Source organism: Saccopteryx bilineata, chromosome 8, assembly GCF_036850765.1.
Source record: "Saccopteryx bilineata isolate mSacBil1 chromosome 8, mSacBil1_pri_phased_curated, whole genome shotgun sequence".
Classification (NCBI taxonomy): Eukaryota; Metazoa; Chordata; class Mammalia; order Chiroptera; family Emballonuridae; genus Saccopteryx; species Saccopteryx bilineata.
In genome coordinates, this window is record NC_089497.1 from 59,437,379 (window position 1) to 59,446,075 (window position 8,697).

Here is an 8,697-nt window from a genome sequence, read left to right on the forward strand (position 1 = left end):
CCCAAGCCGTGTCCCAAAGGCAGTCACTCTTACCCATCCCTGATATACCCGTCCTGGAATGGCTAGTGAACACCGAATGGCTGGTAGTGGCCAGTAACAACTGCACATAAACTGCAGGCGCTGTGGACACCGGCCCCAGCTCCGCACTGCCCGGGGCTGACGCGGCTCCCACCGCGGGCGCTGTGGACACCGGCCCCAGCTCCGCACTGCCCGGGGCTGACGCGGCTCCCACTGTGGGCGCTGTGGACACCGGCCCCAGCTCCGCACTGCCCGGGGCTGACGCGGCTCCCACCGCGGGCGCTGTGGACACCGGCCCCAGCTCTGCACTGCCCGGGGCTGACGCGGCTCCCACTGCGGGCGCTGTGGACACCGGCCCCAGCTCCGCACTGCCCGGGGCTGACGCGGCTCCCACCGTGGGCGCTGTGGACACCGGCCCCAGCTCCGCACTGCCTGGGGCTGACGCGGCTCCCACCGCGGGCGCTGTGGACACCAGGCCCAGCTCCGCACTGCCCAGGGCTGACACAGCTCACCAGCCCCAGCTCTGCACTGCCCAGGGCTGACGCAGCTCCTACTGCGGGCGCTGTGGACACCGGCCCCATCTCTGCACTGCCCGGGGCTGAAGCAGCTCCCACCGCGGGCGCTGTGGACACCGGCCCAGCTCCGCACTGCCCGGGGCTGACGCAGCTCCCAGGCAGAAGGGCTGCCTATAGCCCATCCAGCCTGCCATTTTTATTATTGTCTTTGACTCAGACCACATAGGGCTGAGTTTGCAAAGACACCACACTTGGGGGGATTGGGCATTTGGTACCACCTTCTTTGGCTCCAGGTTTGTGTCCTCACAGGAAGATTCATTGTCATTGAGATTTCCCAGGTTGGCTGGTGTCTCTCCCTCAAAGTCAGCCAGCCAGAGGAGCACAGCCAAAAGCTACATCAGGAGGAGAGGTGGGTGGGAGAAGGAATGGAGGAAGCCAACCCATGAGCTGCAATGACAGCATCGCAGGGGATTACAGGGAGGTTTCAGGGGGAGCTGTGTCCCCGTGTCACACACTCCTGTGTTCACCTGAAGGGCTGCACTCTCTTCCACCTTTCCCGTGGGAATTCAGAGCAGCCAACAGAACCCCTGAACTCTGCTGGGCCACTGCCAGCAGCTTTCCAGCCTTTCCCCCTGCCGATCCCAGTGACATGTCATTTCTTATTGAGGCAAGATTAGAATTTTTTTTTTAAGTTTTCAAAAGTATGGTTCACATGATCTCTAGTACTTTTCCAACTGCCTGAAGACCACAGAGCTGCCAATTTCAATTTGCTTCAGCTTTTATCACTAGAAGAAGCTTAAAAGAAAAAAGAAAGGGGGAGAAAGGCTGGATGAAAATATTTCTCTGGGCCCTGGCAGTTAGTGTGAGGGTGGCAGGGGACACACACATCGCCCACTCTCTTTTGTGTAGCTGGTGTAATAGGAAAATGTCAGGAGATTGAAGTTGGGAGTGGCTAATAGACAACATACAACGTCCACTAAACTGAAGGGTTTTGATGCCATAGCCAGAAAGGGAGTGTGCAACATGGAGTCATTCGTGGTAGCCAGCAAACTGTTCACGAGAATGCTGGTTTCAATGTGCAAATTGGTAAAAATCAACTCAGAAAAGATGTCCTTCCTCTTAGTTCTGATTTTACTAATTCTTCTCTTTGGAAGCAAGATTTCCAATTCATTCATTCATTCATTCATTCATTCAACAAATATTGAGCACCTACAGAGTGCCTGACTTTACTAAAAATACAAGGTGAATAAGGCAAAGTCCAATTTTTTTTTTTTTTAAAAATTGAAGAGTGCCTATTTGCAGGGATCAGGGCTTTTCAGATGCCAGCTCAGCCCTCAACATGAGTGATGTGATGCAGAATTATAAAAACATGAGATCTGATCCCATTGTTTTGGCCTAAAATTGGAGGATGAGGTCTGAAGAAGTAAAGGACATGCTGAGGAAATAAATGTTTCCCACTCCATTGGATCTTAGAGTAGAAACATTTAAATATCACCAGCATTGAATTTCAGAGTCCTAACAGTCTGATCCCCACACCAGCCTGGGGAGTAAAGAAGGGAACATTCACCACAGTTCTGCATTGCACCTGCCTCATCGTCGGTGCTTGGTGAGTGTTGAATGAATGTTGGGTAAGCCTCCAATTTTCAGGGTGGGACCAGTTCAAGAGTAATCAAGAAATTGATCCTGAGTGACAGGGTAGTAAGTGGCAGAGTCTCGACTTGAATTTGGAGATCAAGCCCCATTGTTATTCCTAGTGGCACCATCTCTGGCGATTTCTCCAAACTACTGCCCTTCCTTTGACTGGCAGGAGAGTGACTGTGGAGTCAACATCCTCAAAAGTTGCAGCGAGTCTTTGGAGAGTGATTTCAGTGGACTACAACTGTGGACTGGACACTTCAGGAGGAGACCTGGCCTTCTTGGCAGGTTCTCCCAGTGTTGAGTTGGTTGAATTAAGAACCCTAAGGCACTGGGTATCTTTTGGGTATAAACATCTAAGACAGGGGTCCCCAAACTTTTTACACAGGGGGCCAGTTCACTGTCCCTCAGACCATTGGAGGGCCGGACTATAAAAAAAACTATGAACAAATCCCTATGCACACTGCACATATCTTATTTTAAAGTAAAAAAACAAAACGGGAACAAATACAATATTTAAAATAAAGAACAAGTAAATTTAAATCAACAAACTGACCAGTATTTCAATGGGGACTATACTCCTCTCACTGACCACCAATGAAAGAGGTGCCCCTTCCGGAAGTGCGGTGGGGGCCGGATAAATGGCCTCAGGGGGCTGCATGCAGCCCGCGGGCCATAGTTTGGGGACCCCTGATCTAAGATGTCCCAGATTGAGTTGAAAATACCTTTGTGGAAGGAAGTCTATGCATCTCTCAACTCATTCTGTTTCTGTCAAATATCTGGACAGTAAAAAAAATGGTTTTAAAACAAATGTGAAGAAATTACTCCCAATTTGTATCTCATGAACCTTGATTTTCCTCCTCCACAGAGGAACAGAATGGGGCAAGTCCCAGGGAGTTGCGAAGGCTTCATCAGGGTTGTAGAGGTAGGAAGCCTAATTATAGCTGTAGCATCCCTGTGCTAGAAGAGGACTAGAAAGTCATTGAGTCCCTTCCCCTGCCTCCAAGGAAACATGGTTAGAGTACATGCCCAGGGGCTGGTACTAGATATGTCCCTGCTAGCAGAGGCGAATTAAGGTCGATTGAGGCCCCAGGCGCAAAAGAAAATATTGGGCCCCTTAAAAAAAGAGAGAGGGAAAATAAAAATACATGTTAACCATATTTTTAAATAAATAAAAAATATTATGTACTGCCTGACCAGGCAGCGGCACAGTGGATAAAGCGTCGAACTGGGATGCAGAAGGACCGAGGTTCGAGACCCCGAGGTCACCAGCTTGAGCGTGGGCTCATCTGATTTGAGCAAAAGCCCACCAGCTTGGACCCAAGGTTGCTGGCTCGAGCATGGGGTTACTCGGTTTGCTGTAGCACCATGGTCAAGGCACATATGAGAAAGCAATCAGTGAACAACTAAGGTGTCGCAATGAAAAACTAATGACTGATGCTTCTCATCTTTCTTTCTTCCTGTCTGTCTGTCCCTATCTATCCCTCTCTCTGACTCTCTGTCTCTGTAAAAAAAAAAAAAAGTTATGTACTATTAATGTTAAAATCACACATATGAAACCAAACTTGGTATCATTAGAAAAAAGTGTAAAGTTGGGGTTTTGCAGGGCCCTTTAGAATTCGGGGGCCGAGGGCACGCACCTGGTGTGCCTGCTGCTAAATCCGCCTCTGGCTTGAGGAAATGCAGTGTGGGGACAAGGAGATCCTGCAGAAAAGGGGAGTCTAGGTGAAGTGGGAGCCCAGAGGATGGAAAGTGCATCTTCTTGTCCACTTTACCCTAAGAACAGGAAGTAGTGTGGAAAGCTCTGGACTGGGAGTCAGGGAAGGATGTGAGTTGCAGTCCTGCCTCTGCCGCAGACTCCCAGTAGATATCCTCGGATATGGCATTCATTGCCTCTCTGGGCCTTGGTTTCCCCATCAGTAGTCTAATGGTTTTCAACCAACGCCCCAGGAGGAGTTTTCTCCCCAGGGAGCTTGGGAAGGTCCTGGAGGCGGTGCCAGGAAGCAGGGGCACTTGCAAACCCCTCACCCTTCTACCAGAACCATTTGGCTTTTGCCTGTTCACACATTGCATGTCCTCATATAATTTTGTTTTTTTTAAAAAAGTTCCATTGGTTTATGTGTTTAAGTATGAAACCCACCAACTTAGATGCTCTCAAATATTCTCTCCAGCTCTAAAATCTTATGATTCTTCCTCGTGCCTTCCTGGCTTTTGGACTTTTTCTCCTCTAGTCTTCAGCACCTTGTGCTTTAATCCGGTGGTCCCCAACCCCCGGGCCGCGGACCGCTACCAGTCCGTGGGCCATTTGGTACCGGTCTGCAGAAAAAGAATAAATAACTTACATTATTTCCATTTTATTTATATTTAAGTCTGAACGATGTTTTATTTTTTTTAAATGACCAGATTCCCTCTGTTATATCCGTCTAAGACTCACTCTTGATGCTTGTCTTGGTCACATGATACATTTATTCGTCCCACCCTAAAGGCCGATCCGTGAAAATATTTTCTAACATTAAACCGGTCCATGGCCCCAAAAAGGTTGGGGACCACTGCTTTAATCATTTGAATGCTTGTTCATTTCTTTTCCTGAAGGCTCCTTGCAGCCCAGTCCCACAAATAATTATGAGTATGTGGGACTTCCAGCGACAGGCTCTGTGACCCTCAAACTGCTCGTATTGAAGTGGGGTGGGCTTGGGACAGTTCAACAAAGAATTACAAAACTACACAGTTATATTTTGAAAATTCTTCACCAATAACTAGGACCTTGTCTTATCTCTCTTAATTATGGCCAGTATATGAAGGACACTTAATAGATGCTTAGTAAATATTTGTTGAAATAATTGTTAAATAAATGGCACATTTCCATCTTTAGGGGGAATTGCAAATGTATATCGATAGCTAAGCATCTTCCCAGGACTGACTGGAGTTATGTGGACACTGGGCTCTGTGATTTCTTTTTATGAGCTGGGCTGGTTACAGCTTTGGGGAGTTGTTAGCTGTTACGGGTTGAATTGTGTCCCCTAAAAAGTATGGTGAAGTCCTAACCTCCTGTCTTTCATAATGTGGCCGGTATTTAGAAATACAGTGGTTGCAGGTGTAATAGGTTAAAAGAAGAGGTCATACTGGAGTAGGGTTGGTCTTTAATCCAATATGTCCTTAAAAAAAGAGAAGAGTCACAGAGAGAAAAGTAGACCATGTGACAGTGGAGGCAGAGATGTATCTACAAGGTAAGAAACACTAAGGAATACTGGCAAACACCAGCAGCTAGAAGCAGCAAAGAAGGAGTTTCCCCTGCAGGGGTCCCCAAACTTTTTACACAGAGGGCCAGTTCACTGTCCCTCAGACCGTTGGAGGGCCGCCACTTACAGTGCTCCTCTCACTGACCACCAATGAAAGAGGTGGCCCTTCTGGAAGTGCGGTGGGGGGCTGGATAAATGGCCTCAGGGGGCTGCATGCAGCCCAGGGGCTGTAGTTTGGGGACACCTGCACAGCATTCAGAGGGAGCATGACCCTGCTGACACCTTGATTTCAGGCTTCTGGACTCCAGAACTGTGAGACAGTACAGTTCTATTGTTGTGAGCCACCAGTTTGTGGTACAGGACTGTGTTATGGCAGCCCTAGGAAACTAATACAGTATATCATTCCCCTCCCCCCACCAATATACTGCTGGAAAGGAAAATCTATAATCTCTTTTTCCTTAACTTCCGTGAAATGTTCGCAGGAAAATATGTTTGGCTTGAACTTACTTTTTTGAAGCATCAATTACAGTCTGTCATCAAAACATTTCATTTATTAAAAGCTCTGAAACTTTTGGATGTCGGGTCATATGTGTGGCATGTATTGGATAATAAAATGAACAAATCAAAAAGCAAACAAACAGCCTATCCCCCAACAAAAGCTCCTTCCCTCATCTTTTTATAGCAAATTTGCTAAGAATTGGCTGCTTTGTTTGACCTGAGAGTTTGCGCGCTTGTTCAGTCTGGGTGTGAGCTTTGCTTTCTCCACTAGGAGCAGGGTATGATTATCTGAGTTAAATGCAGAATCATTATTCATCTCTCCTCAGAAATGATGCCACTTGCTTCTGATCATCTTTCCCACATTTTGTTTCATCGACATGTCCTCCTGGGGGCAGGATTACAGTTCTGGCTTCTCCTCCTGTGCCCTTGATCAAAGAAGCACAGCCACACCTCCTCCATCCCCAAGGAGATTCAGGAATTTTGTAGGACCCACCTCATTTCTGGTTACTGAATAACTAGGGGGCATCGAATGTCAAGGCGAAGAAAACAGAAGGGCCTACCCGTTGGACCCAGTGACCTCATAGCCCAAGCCGTTCTCATGGTGTCGGCTTGCACTGTCTGTCAGCGACTCTTTCATCACAGCCCACTTGTATCATACTGTCCTGAACACCTAACCTGATCATTGTCGCTGTGCTTACAACACGGGTGAATGGTGGCAGCTTAAAGTGTTGATTTAGCCTGGGACAGTCCTGTAGGAAGGGGAAGGGTCTTTTTATTTCCAGCCTTAAGAATGGAAGCTGTGGATGGGAAGGGAATGAGGAGCTTATTGTGTTTTGATTCAAAACTCACCATTAACTTCCCAACCTGGATTCTCAGCCCAAGACTTTTCTCCAGGGGTAGATGTGGAGAAAAGCAAACCATTATCTCCTTCTCCCTCAATTCTTCCCCACCTGGCTGACTAGGACTTTCCTTCAGGGAAGAGAAGGTTCTGGAGCCATTTCCCGGCATGGGCCCCACAGCAGCGACACCTCAGGATGACTTCAGTCCACAGGTTTCCCTCAATAAGGCCCAGCCAAACTGTAAGAAGGGACCCCATGGGGAGGAGCCCAACCACAGAAAAAAATCACCCAGAATCCAATCTTAGAGGAAGACGATATTCTTTGGGCTTTTGCAGATGACGGACGAGGCAGGCTTCCTTTTGGTTGTATGTGTGGAACTGCTTTTCACCACTGGTGCTGACTTCCCAGGCAGTGCCCCTGAGAGATTGCCTCAAAGACCCAGAGAACGAAAAATGGTCTTGAATAGCAAGTCACGGTTTCCTCAAGTTTGAGTTGGAAGAATTGGGAGGAAACCGAAAGGGTGGTAATTATTAAGGTGACCAATCATCCTCCTTTAGGGTGAACAGTCCTTCTTTTGTAAGTTTTGTCCTCCCTCCAAAAGTTTCCTCCTACATGTCCTCCTTTTTGATATTGGAAGACTGATCTGTAAATGTCTGTATTTGATTGGTGCAGAGTCGATCCATTGCATGTGATGTATTCATATTTGACATGATGATTAGTCAAGGATCAGTACAGTGCGATGAGACGTGATTATGAGATGCATGTGCTCCACACGGGAGACCTTTAGAGAGAATGCGATATACCGAGTGCACAAATGGCTTTGTGTACTTCTTTCTGAAACACAACATGGCACATATAACATTGTAGACTCACAATTAATTCTTTCTCAGTGAATATTCAATCATAGACAGGTAAGCACAATTCACGTTTTATTAATTCATTATCTATTTAATAATTTCCAAATACGTATAATTTTATTTACAAGTATTTTCCCAAAATTTGAGTTTTAAATTGGAAATCTAACCTCAAACCATATCTATTAATAACACATTTTGATTAAATAGTTGCATAAAATAGACGTTTTTTAATTAAAAAAATGATAAATACACCTGAATATCACTCTAAATTAGTGGTTTTGTTTGATATTTAGTTTTACTAAATAAGTACTTTTTTCTTACAATTATTAAAAATTAATAGGCATGTAAGCATAATTACAATATAAAATATTACAAATGTGTTTATTATGCATTTATTATATTATGGGATATTATTGTTGCAATGAATAAAATGGTTTTTTTATTTATGATATTGTTTTGTTCAATTTATTTTTGTCCTCCTTTTCATTGTAAAAATGTTGGTCACCTTATAATTATTCTGTGCAGATGTTAAATTCACTCACTCATTCATTTACTTATTTGCTCAGTGATTCACAGATACTTTCTGAATACCCACTGTGAGGTTGCCAAAGGAGGGACACACAACGCCTGATGAGTTTTATAGGAAATTTATTTATGCGTCTGCAAACAGATGAGCTGAGTCCAAAATGGCATCAGCAGTGAGAGGAAGAGAAGCCCTACCCCAGGCATGGCCAACGACCCGCGGGCCGGAACCAGCCAGCGTAATGAGTTTATGCGGCTCGCGATTAAATTTTTAATATCTCCACTACTTTAAAATCTCAGCTACTCAGAAGCGGAAGCGTCTTTGATTATTGGAAATTGGGATATTTAAGAAGATAGTGATACACGGAAAAGAATTCCGCGTGTGACTAATCTAGGGTTAACTTCCAATAATTGGTCGAATGGATTCGCGATACTTCTTTATTTTTTTAAAAAATTCCATTATAAAGATTTACAACTTTTGTACTCGTCTGTACTCGATATGAACTGTTTGATGTTTAGCGGTGATGTGAAACCCACATTCTTTTAGGCGGAGTTTGCCAGTGCGCACCCAAGA